General features: G+C 39.2%; 1 pseudogene; it reads left to right on the top strand.

Annotated features, from left to right (window-relative positions):
• The first annotated feature begins 7,878 nt into the window (after positions 1-7,878).
• On the top strand, positions 7,879-11,053 carry LOC136217276 (cathepsin B-like protease 2; annotated as a pseudogene).
• The last annotated feature ends 968 nt before the right edge of the window (positions 11,054-12,021 follow it).

Genomic DNA, 12,021 nt, shown 5'->3' with positions numbered 1-12,021 from the left:
GAAGCTGAGTACGATGAATTCTGGATGAACGCAATGCAAGAGGAGCTCGATCAATTCAGAAGAAACGATGTATGGGAGCTAGTGCTTCATCCAAAGAGTCAAAAGACCATCGGAACAAGATGGGTCTTCAGGAACAAGATGGATGAACAAGGGAATGTAGTCAGGAACAAAGCAAGGCTTGTAGCTCAGGGCTACAGTCAGCAAGAAGGTATTGACTACGGTGAGACCTTTGCCCTAGTGGCAAGGCTAGAGGCAATTAGAATTCTATGTGCATATGCATCTTACATGAACTTTAAATTATTCCAAATGGATGTCAAAAGTGCATTTCTTAATGGAGTTATAAACGAGGAGGCTTATGTAAATCAACCTCCAGGTTTTGAGGACCCTAAGTTCCCAAACCATGTTTACAAACTCAAAAAGGCTCTGTATGGCCTTAAGCAAGCACCACGTGCTTGGTATGAGAGGCTGACCAGTTTCCTGCTGACTAGAAATTACGTCAGGGGCAAAGCTGATACAACCTTATTCATTAAAAAAAAGGGTAAAGATACCCTGCTGGCCCAAATTTATGTTGATGATATAATATTTGGTGCAACTAACGAATCAATGTGCAAGGAGTTTAGCCAACAAATGCAGACTGAGTTTGAAATGTCCATGATGGGAGAACTCAACTTCTTCCTCGGTCTTCAAATTAAACAAGGAAAGAATGGCATCTTCATCAGTCAAGCCAAATATGCCAAGGAGATATTAAAGAAATATGACTTGGAAAATTGCAAGCCAATATCCACTCCTATGGGCATTGACACTGTCCTCTGCGCTGACGAGAATGGTAAGTCAGTAGACAGCAAATTATATCAAGGTATGATAGGCTCTCTACTTTACTTAACAGCCAGTAGACCGGACATTCAGTTTTCAGTATGCTACTATGCTAGATATCAATCTAACCCTAAGGAATCTGATTACATTGCTGTAAAAAGAATCCTTAGATATTTGCAAAGCTCAGTGAATGCAGGTCTATGGTATCCAAATACTCATGATTTTACACTCATTGGATACACGGATGCTGACTATGGACGGGATAAGCTAGAACGTAAAAGCACCTCTGGAGGATGTCACTTCTTAGGAAGCTGTCTTGTATCCTGGTTCAGCAAAAAGCAGGCGTCAGTAGCCTTGTCTACCACTGAAGCTGAGTACATTGCTGCTGGTCATTGTGTTGCTCAAGTCCTATGGATTAAGCAACAGCTTGAAGACTATGGTGTTCAAACAAAGACAATTGAAGTCAAATGTGACAACAAAAGTGCAATTGATCTCTCAAAGAACCCAATTCAACACAGCAGAATGAAGCATGTCAGCATCAGACATCACTTCATTAGAGACCATGTACTCAAGGGTGAGATCAAGCTGACCTTTGTCCCAACGGACGAACAGCTTGCGGATATCTTCACGAAGCCACTGGCCCGTGAGCATTTCATCATATTGAGAGAAGCAATTGGTATGTTTAATCCTCTTCAGTAAATTCCTGTGCTAAATGAATATGAATGCTGAGTGAATTACTATGCTGAATGATTGATTGTTTGCTGAGTAACTCATCGAAACTGACTGAACATCAAATACTGAGTAAACTTGCACACTGAGTAAATTAGTTTAAACTTAAACTTAAAAATCATCCCTTTATGCAATGCTGACCACTCAGAATATCAAACGCTTAGTATTCTACACGCTTAGTGTTAGATCCGTTAGAATAAATGCAAAAGCACGCGTATAGCCCTAGGATGACGTATTCGTCGTATGTGTCATAAATACCAGGATCTTTGTCGGTACACAATCCCAAGGCAAAACTGACACATGGATTCGATTAAATCCACACCGCTCATTCCATATATAAATAATGGGTAATCCCCCATCTTTTATTCTTTACGCTTAATCAAATTCTAAGGCAAAGAAACTCCTTCTCTCTCAAAATCCTTCTAAAACCTTCCATTCTTAAAAATGACTAAGGTTTCATGCAATATCTCCGGTGCTGGCCACTCCAAGCCCAGCTCCAATGACGCTTCCAGGCAAACCTCTGTGCCGCAACCTACGAAGGTAACCTCGCCGAGCAAGGAAAAAGCTGGCCAAACCTCTAGTCAAGGAAAACCTGTGAAAGTTCGAACCTACTCTAAGGTTTTCGAGAATGTCCGTAAATGGAAAGTCGAACCCTCAAGATGGGTATCGGAAAACTTCGTGCAAAATGAACAACCGTTCTGCGAGTGGATTTCACAGAATGGATGGACTGGGCTGTTTTCGATCAGGGATGAAACCTATCCTGACCTGGTGAGGGAGTTTTACCATAACCTCAAAGTCGCAAATGACAACACTGACTACCTGTGCACAGTGGTGAAAAACAAAACCATTTTCATCAACCCTCTTTACATAGGAAATTTGCTCCAGTTGAAGACAGCAGGAGCAAGGCTGAGGAGATCTGGAGATCAGGATGGCACTGATTATAACCATAACTTCTGCAAACCTGAGGGTCACTCAGGAGAAGTCTCAGCATCATCAATGGGTCAGCACCAGAAGATGGCCCATTACCTACTGACCTACTTTATATACCCCAAGATCAACTGCACTACATCAGCAACCAATTTTGAGCAATGCTTTATATGGCATATGCTGATGTACACTCCCATCAACATGCCAGTCTTTCTTGTAGCTGGCTTCCTTCGCAGCACTGGTACGATGAGGCTCGGGTCAATCATTACAAGAATCCTCATTAACCACAAAATTGACCTCGAAGGTGAGGAGTCTACTCGAGGATCTGAAATTACAGCTGCCTCGCTGAGGGCATTAAAATTTGGACAGCCTCTGAAGAAAGGCAAAGTTGCTGCTACTGCTGCCCAAGCTGAGGGAACTGCTGAGCCAAAGAAAGGACGAAGGACTAAGGCCCCAGCTTCCCGCAAGAGGAAAACTGATGAGACTCCTTCCAAAAATGTTGAGTCTCCAGCAAAAAGGCAGAAGTCAGCTGGTAAGTCAGCTGCGAAAAGAAGCAGGCAAGGTGAGCCTGGTACTGAGGAAGCTACTGAGCAACCTCAGAAGAAGCAGAAGCCTTCGATATTGACTCCTCTTGACGCCATACCGACCGACTTCATTGTACCGGGTGACTCTCACTTCACCCAGTGTCAAGGTACAATTGCTGAGTCCGAGGAACATGAGGTCCAACTGGATGACCACTTCATCTCCCAAGTTGAAGAAGAACTTGATGATGATAGCACTGAGGAGGAAGAAGAAGAAGAAGCCAGCGGTCAGATGACGTTGAGGATTCTGAGGAAACAGCCAGTGAGCATGAGGCTGAGGATGCTAATACTGGGTTAGCTGCTGGAGATGAGCATGCCGATACTGAGTTGGCTGCGGGAGTTGAGCAAGTACTTGACCAACACACTGTTGATCAAGTTGAAGAGCAAGCTGACCAGACTCATACTGAGCAACACGAATCTTCCCCTTCTCACTCAAGAGAACCTGCTCATACTTCCACTCCACCTCGTAGAAGGCGAAAGTTGGTGAAGGCCAGTGAGAAGCTAGACAGTGAACTTCCTATGCAACCACCAACTCTTCCTGACTTTGTCCTCTCAAAGCCATCTAAGGACCCTTCTACCGTCAAACTCAAGTTTTTCAAACGCCAATCCACTTCCACTACATCGGCGCCATTAGAAAAACAAGCCTCTGTTTTTTCTCAACAGGAATATGCCGACCCCAATACTTCTGTAACATCAACCAGTCAGGTTGAGCTGTCTACTGTTCATGCTATTTCCTCAAGCATGGTGCTGACTCCACACACTTCTGCCATCAGCACAGACAGTATTCGCATTACAACTTCTCAAACTCAACTCTCTGCCGATCAATCAACTATCCCTAAAACTCAAGTGAAGATTGAGAATACTATTCCAGTCACTGACCAGGTTACTCCTTTCACTCCTCTTCCTTCCGGTCATACTGATGTCCCTGAAGGATCACAAAGCTATCTGAATGCCACTGAGTCTGGCAAAAAGATCATTGACTCAGTGCAAGCATTAATCAGAGACCTTCAACATTCCACTCCTCCTGCTGCTGGATCTTCAATTCTTGAGACCACCCAGCTTTCCCAAGTCACTCAGCTTCTCAACGAAGTTAAGGGACTAAAGGATCTGCTGAACATCGTCATATCCTTCCAAGCACAGCAAGCCAAGCAGAATTCAATTGCCAAGCTGGCTGAGATCCAGCTGACAACCGTGCAACACTTGAACTCTCTCCACCAACAAGTCCAGAACCTATCAGCTGTGCATCCTGACTATGCCACTTCATCCGAAATCAAGATGCTCTTTGCTCAGCTTCATACTGAGCAACTTAAGACCAACGAGCAAATGGTTTCGTACAGTCAGTGCTTGGTAGAGCAAATTGGTGAGGCTATACGGTTGCTTAATCTGAATAAGCAAGAGATGGATACCGACGCAATGAAGCAGAATGAGATGCTGACTCTCGCACAATGAACTTTCAACCACATTCGTCATAACAACATTCAACGTCAGTATTACGACACAGCTCTGTTAAAGACCTTTCACCAAATCTTTGCTGGCCTTACTGAAGCTCTTATCTGGCAAGGCAAAGCTCAAGCGTTTAGCGTCAATATGCTCAGTGCTGCTGATCTCAAAGTACCCGAAGAGGTATCAGCTGATGGAGTTGCCATCTTTGATGGCGTAAATGAAAGCGCTGAGAAACTTAAGGAGTTGTCCCAAGAACTGACTCGAGCTGTCTTAACTGATGCTTTCAGACTCCCTGAAGTTGACAAAACGGGGGAGAAAGAACAAGCAGCTAGAGCTCAGCATGAGCGAAGTCAGTCATCGCAACACAAGAAAAAGAAATAGATAGGCTAGCTCAGTATAGGCTAAGTCAGTTGTAATCTATTTGCCTTATCTATATATATTTCTCTGTGTAATCACTGACTTCTATCTATATATCATATCTGCATGTTTTATTAAATTCCTGAGTTATGATATATGTTACTAAGTACTGAGTCATTATGTATCTTCAATTAAATCAGCTATGTTTAATACTTGTAACATTTATGGACTAAATCAAATGCTGATAACATGTTTGACATTGACCTATGTGTTTATAAAACATTCTGATAAGAACTCATTGAACAACAAATTACTCAGCGCGATCTATATGACTAAACCTTCCACTAAATACTGGGTAAATAGAATATGTTGAAATAGCTGACCTATATCTGAAAACTGATCTTAGACTTACTCATTTAAACCTTTAAACGTTTTGAGTAAAACTAAGTCAATAGCTCAACCCCTACGGGGGAGTTTGCTAAACTATACTAGGTCAACTATCATGGGGGAGCTCATACTGAGTTCCTCGTTGAATAGTTTTGCCAACATCAAAATGGGGGAGTTTGTTGAAACACCTTTCCACATAATTTTGATTTGACAAAATTGTTTAAGTATAATTGAAATACATATTCTAAACACACTAAGTTTAAATGCTTTGATTTATTCTACTAATGTGTTTGTTCAATGTTGAGTTAAAATGCTATAAGTCACAAGAATTAAAAGGCCCAAGCCCAATACGGAAGTCAATGCCCAAGTCAAACAGCTCAGTACAACTCGGCCCGCGTGTGTCAAGACGTTGCCGTTTTGAACAAAACGCAACTCAGCAAAAGGAAGGATCTAGAAGACCTTCAGGAACAACTTCAAGATGAAGCTGCTGAGTAGTCTCGACAAAGCGTACAAGACAGCAGCTGGCAAAAGAAAACTTCCAGACAAAGTTTTTCCCCTTTGGGCAAAGTTCAGACGACACAGTATGCTGTCCAGTTGACTTTACCATAAAAGGAGAGACAGACTGCTGAGCTGACCGAGGACAGAAGATACACAATTCTGATTGGCCGAGAGCTCTGAGCAAGTCAGGATGACAACGATATATAGCCGTTTCCCTCCAACGGTTATTTCGAAATTCGAAATGACCGATGCCCAGACGTCTCTATAAATAGTGCCATCACAAGCTTCATTCTACACAGAACTTGATCAAGCCATTACGCTGACCAAATTTCTACACAAGTTCTGCAAGCAAAGAAGCAAAGCAAATCTTACACTACAATTCTTATATCTGTGTAAAAGTCTAGAGTGATTGTTTCAATCGTCTAAAGTGTCTTAGCAAATCTTTGTATAGGACAAAACACTTATCATTTCTGGAGATAGAAAGGAGAGGCTGAGTACTCGGTTTTAGTATTCAGCGAGAGATTAGGATTGAGTAGAGGTATAGAGGAAGGTACTCTTGTCAACCTTAGTTGCTAAGATTGTAAAAGGTTTGAGGCTCTACCTTTAAAGAGCTCAGTAGAGGATTCGAAATCTCGGAACGTGTTCCGGGGACAGGACGTAGGCTTAGAAGAAGCCGAACCTGGATAAATCTACTGAGTGAAGTATTTCTTACCTTAAACTCCTTATATATATATTGCTTGCTTAAAATAACCAAAAACTGACCAAGTAAAGAGGTCAAGTTGAGTTGTGTGTGTTGAACGTCTGAGCTCAGGAATAGACTCTAAGTGCTATCTCCTGACTCAAGCTAAGAAACTGACCTAGTCACCAGTTGACTAAGCCAGTATCTTACTGTTTACTCAGCGCCGCTGTTAAAACCTTTTTCCTTAGAAAAAGAAGTCTGCCTTAATTGCGAAAAAGTTTAAATAGTTCTTAACCCCCCTTGGAACTATACTTGCAACCTTACAAGGGACCAACACTAAGTTTCATATTTACCAATAATATGAAATTTAACGAATTTAACTTGAAACGAATTTTTTTTTTTCGGTTGAATTTGCTCTAAACGGGTAGTTCATACTACCGGTCCATGGACCGGACCGTATGGGCTACACGTTTATGAAAAACGGGTTTATTTATTTATTTATTTTTAATTATAATAAATATTAAAAATTGATTGGACGCTTCAATACATATTTTTTATTTTCAATTTGTCTATACGTTTTTTCTATCCAATCAATACATAATTTATCAATAATTAATACGTTCTAAAAGATAAATAAATATAAATTAACAAATAAAAATTAATTGCACGCGTTAATACGTATTTTTTTATTTCCAATCAATAATTTATATATACGTTTTTTCTATCCAGTCAATACATAATTTATGTATAGTTAAATTTACGTTCTAAAAGATAAATAAATATAATTTACCAAATAAAAATTAATTGGACACTTCAATACGCATTTTTTATTTCCAATCAATAATTTATCCATATGTTTTTTCTATCCAATCAATACATAATTTATCTATAATTAAAAATAAATAAATAAATAAACCCGTTTTCTCTAAACGGGTAGCCCATACGGTCCGGTCCATGGACCGGTAGTATGAACTACCCGTTTTTACCGGTCCATAGACCGGACCGTATGGGCTACCCGTTTAGAGCAAATTCAACGGAAAAAAATTCGTTTCAAGTTAAATTCGTTAAATTTCAGATTATTGGTAAATACGAAACTTAGATGTTCAAGTATTTTTCTTTATTTTGGAGGCATGATTTTTCTTCGTTTTGTTTTTCGGGGTTGAGAGAATTTCACTTTTTTGAATTTAAAATGAAAAGGGTAAAAATGTCAAACAGGAGGCGACGGTAAGTAAAATAGGGACGACGTATAACAATCCACTACAAATATGACAAGCTATTTTTGCTAGTTACATAGTTAACAAAAGTGTGATTGAGAGGTTTAATTTTGATTTGAAAAAAAAAACTATTATTGGTTTGAAATGAAAGATGAAGGCTCAATTCATAAAAATTAAAATGATGAAGGGCCTAAAATGGGTCTTTTATTTCAACTACCTTGATCATTCCTCGCCTTTATCCATCTCTCCCTATTATTAAGGGTAAGAGATTCCAGTTTTTTCTTCTTCTGGTCATTGGTATCCTCTGTCCTCTTCAATCCTCCACCAGAGCGCGAGGAAACCAACTCAGATGGCTGCTTCTCTGTTCTTCTTCGCGCTTTTGCTATTTCTTGGGTCCATCTCTATTTCTCAATTTCAGGTATCTTCCTTGCGAGATTCAAACTCTCTTTGTATTGGTTAAATTTCCGATTGTTGTTCTTCGATGTTTTGCTTGAATTTCTTCCCTTTCTTTGCAAGGATTAATATTTGTTTTATATGTATGCGATCATAACGTGGTTGAGCTTAGAAGCTCTGAAGTTTGTATCCTGGTGGTGAAGAAATTAAGCTTTTTATTGTAAACGTTAACAGATTGGTTTCAAATTTACTGATTGTCTTTCGTAAGATTATCTATGTTGATTTCTCACTTACTTCATCTACTATTATTTATTTATGAGAATTCATTCTAATCTCTACTTTCTACTCTCAGTTTGTTTATTCATTTCCTTGTATAGCACAAGTTCAAAAAAAAAAGAGAGAAAAAAAGATATTGGATTCAATTGGATTAAATAAACAAATAGATGATTGCCTAACTGAATGTCCTCCTTAAGATGTTGTCTTCTGCTTATTGCTTGGTAATAGTATAGCATGATAAGGGGAGGATTTTCTTCCTGGAATCTCCCTCTACCTTTTTTGAGTTTCGAAATTAGTGCTATTTTAACTTTGAACTTCTTGATGCGATCTTATTAACAGGTGATTGCAGTGGAACCAGATTCCAAACTGAAACTTAGCTCTGGGATCCTCAAGGTTTTTTTTTTTGGTCTTGTTCCTTGATCTTCAAAGAAGTCAACATTTTGTTTTTAGTTTCAAATGTTTCCTTTTCTTTTTGGCCTCTATATGCAGGAATCAATAGCTGAAAAAATTAATGAAAACCCAAATGCTGGATGGAAAGCTGCCATGAATCCTCAATTTTCCAATTATACAGTGAGCCTTAAGTTCATCTTATTTTGAGTTTTTTTTTCTTTTTTAAGTCCATTTGTCCATTTATCCACTGTTCTGACATAAGCAAACTCTATATTATGATTTATGTATTTCAATTATTTGATGCATAGGTTGGCCAATTCAAGTATCTTCTCGGAGCCAAACCAACTCCCAAAAAGGAATTACTTGGTATTCCTGTTAAAACTCATCCAAAGTCCTTGAAGTTGCCTAAAGAATTTGATGCCAGAACAGCCTGGTCTCAATGCAGCAGCATCGGAAGAATTTTAGGTCTGTAGCCTACCTTGTTTTCCATTTTTGCAATTGTGATTTTCCAAGTTACTGATGCTTTCCACTTTTATGGCGAATGCTGGATCTATTTCCTAATTAAAGATCAGGTAAAATCTGGTATTAGTTTTTATTAATCAATTCATTCAAGTAATCTTGACATGTTCTCACATGTCTCCTTTTGATAATCCAGGGTCATTGTGGTTCTTGTTGGGCTTTTGGTGCTGTTGAATCACTGTCTGATCGGTTTTGCATCCACTTTAGCATGGTAAGTTGGTAACTTAAAAATGGAATCTAGTTGACAACCTATATTATCCAGTACAAACGTTTGGTTTGTTTTACCATAGAACATCAGGGCTGGATGCACCTCATGCCCTCAAGATTCAAAAAATATAAATTGCTGTTAGTTTCAAATGAAATTTGAGAACTTCTTCACTTATGCCCCAAAATATTTGATTATGTGTCCTTTTCCATGCAGAACATATCTTTGTCCGTCAATGATCTACTGGCATGCTGTGGATTTATGTGTGGAGATGGTTGTGATGGAGGGTATCCAATCTATGCATGGAGATACTTTGTCCACCATGGTGTTGTTACAGAGGAGGTACAAGTTTTTGTCTTGGCCTAATATCTTGACCCTTAGGTTTTTCCTGCACTTCAGATTTTGTTAAGTTCAGAGTTCTCAGACGCTCATGTCAGTGTGTTATATAATTACTTATCAGTGATAGTTTCTCTATCTCAGCAGCTTCTTCATTTGTTATATTAACTTTTTCGCATAATAAGCAAAGTTTCCCTCTCACAGTGTGACCCTTACTTCGATGATATCGGCTGTTCCCACCCTGGATGTGAGCCTGGATATCCTACTCCAAAGTGTGTGAGAAAATGCATTGACAAAAATCAGCTCTGGCGGCAGTCAAAGCGTTACAGTGTCGGTGCATATAGAGTGTCTTCTGATCCCCATGATATCATGGCAGAACTTTATACAAATGGACCAGTGGAGGTCGCGTTCACTGTGTATGAGGTAAAATCTGCACTTAATCACTTCTTATTTGCTTTTATATGTGAACGTAACAATTCTCCGGCAATCCCAAAGTAGCAGCATTTAGTTATACTGTACCTGAAGAAATCATGAATTAGTTCCTTGAATGGAGGAAACCTCACTGACTGCTATAGATGGCGTCTATCCTTGTCAATCATTAGTTTTCTTTTTCATTCACTTTGGTGGTAATAGTTTCTTTACCATTTCACAGGACTTCGCTCATTACAAATCTGGAGTTTATAAGCACATTACAGGTGAAATATTGGGAGGCCATGCAGTTAAGCTCATCGGATGGGGCACTTCAGAAGAAGGGGACGACTATTGGGTATATGACTATGTTGAATTAACTTAACTCATCTTTTTCCCTTAGTTTATAGCCACGGCTTCTTCATTATGCTGATACAATTTCAAACTCTTTGTATGATGCAGCTTCTTGCAAATCAGTGGAACAGAGGCTGGGGTGATGTATGTTCTTTCCATATCATAACAAATCCTGCTGTATTAACTTACATTTTTCTTTGACTGGATGCTAAAGAAATTGAATTGAAATTGCAGGATGGATACTTCAAGATAAAGAGAGGAAACAATGAGTGTGGAATTGAAGAGGACGTAGTTGCTGGGATGCCTTCTGCCAGAAACCTTGGTGTTGTTGGAGAGGTTGGCAGCACCATAGATGATACTCTTGCTTATGCTTCTGCTTGATTTACAAGTGTTGTAATTCATCACTCAGCCATGAGCTGCAAAGATAAATTATATGGTGTGTTGCTTTTATGAACTGGAGATTTGCTTTCCACAACTGTTTGTAAATATCGCATTATAAACTTATTGTTCACACTTAGTGTATGAAATTTGCCTGCTTTCTGCATTTCGTTATCACATCTGCCAGCCCAATGACTTGAGTCTGAGGTTCTACTACATTGATGTTGTAAGGTCAGTCAAGAAAGGAAAGCTGGCTGGCAGGCACTCTAGGCACACACATGACCCGGTTGGGTGGGCTGGCAGGCAGGCACTGTCTGATGGAAAATCCTCAACGTTAGGAAACATTTGGATTCTTTAGAGACTGTTTTGTGAGGTTTTGTGTGGTAGTATTGAATGGAATATGTTAATGTCCTATAGGGGCGGTGGGTGAACTCTGCTTTTGGTGACCCGACAGGCACAGGCTATCTTGGCCCGTTGTGAGAAAAATTAGTACAGTACGTTACATCCTCTCCGACTCTATCAGGCAACAGCCCTGTTGCCACCCGATGATTTGCCTCGACTTTGATTGTCTTATCCCACAGTGCGAGTTGCATTCCCAACTCTGCATATTTTGCAGAAGTCCCGTTCAATTGATGAGATCAATTTCATCCTTGAAAAGCTTACAAAATTAATTTAGTATAAAGTAAATATTTAGGATATCAATTTAATAAATCAATATGACATTGTAGATCAAAATAATTTTAAAAGACAAGTCGACGTAAAAACGATATGTACAAAAAATAAAATATGTTGATATGTGTTACTTTTTTTTTTTTTTTTATAAAGTGTTACTTTCAATTTAAGCTAAAAATGTCAAATTGTGAACTAGAATAGGGATTTTTCTTCAAAGTTGCGATAGGTAGGAAATTGATAAGTTTGACATTGTGCATGACCGGATAATTCCAATACTTTAAAAGAATGAAGGCATGGTCCAGCAAAGTAAGAACATTGTCAACAATATGTCGTATTTTTCTCTCACTAATCCCATTTTGTTCATGTGTGTGAGGGCATGCAAGTTTGTGATGAATTTCATGACTATCAAGAAAATGTCATAGTTTTTGAAACTCTTCCCCGAAGTCAGAGTAGAAGTTTTTA

Source organism: Euphorbia lathyris, chromosome 2 (genome assembly GCF_963576675.1).
Source record: "Euphorbia lathyris chromosome 2, ddEupLath1.1, whole genome shotgun sequence".
NCBI classification, from domain to species: Eukaryota; Viridiplantae; Streptophyta; class Magnoliopsida; order Malpighiales; family Euphorbiaceae; genus Euphorbia; species Euphorbia lathyris.
The sequence above is the reverse complement of the archived record's forward strand: the minus strand, read 5'-3'. Positions and strand labels throughout refer to the sequence as shown.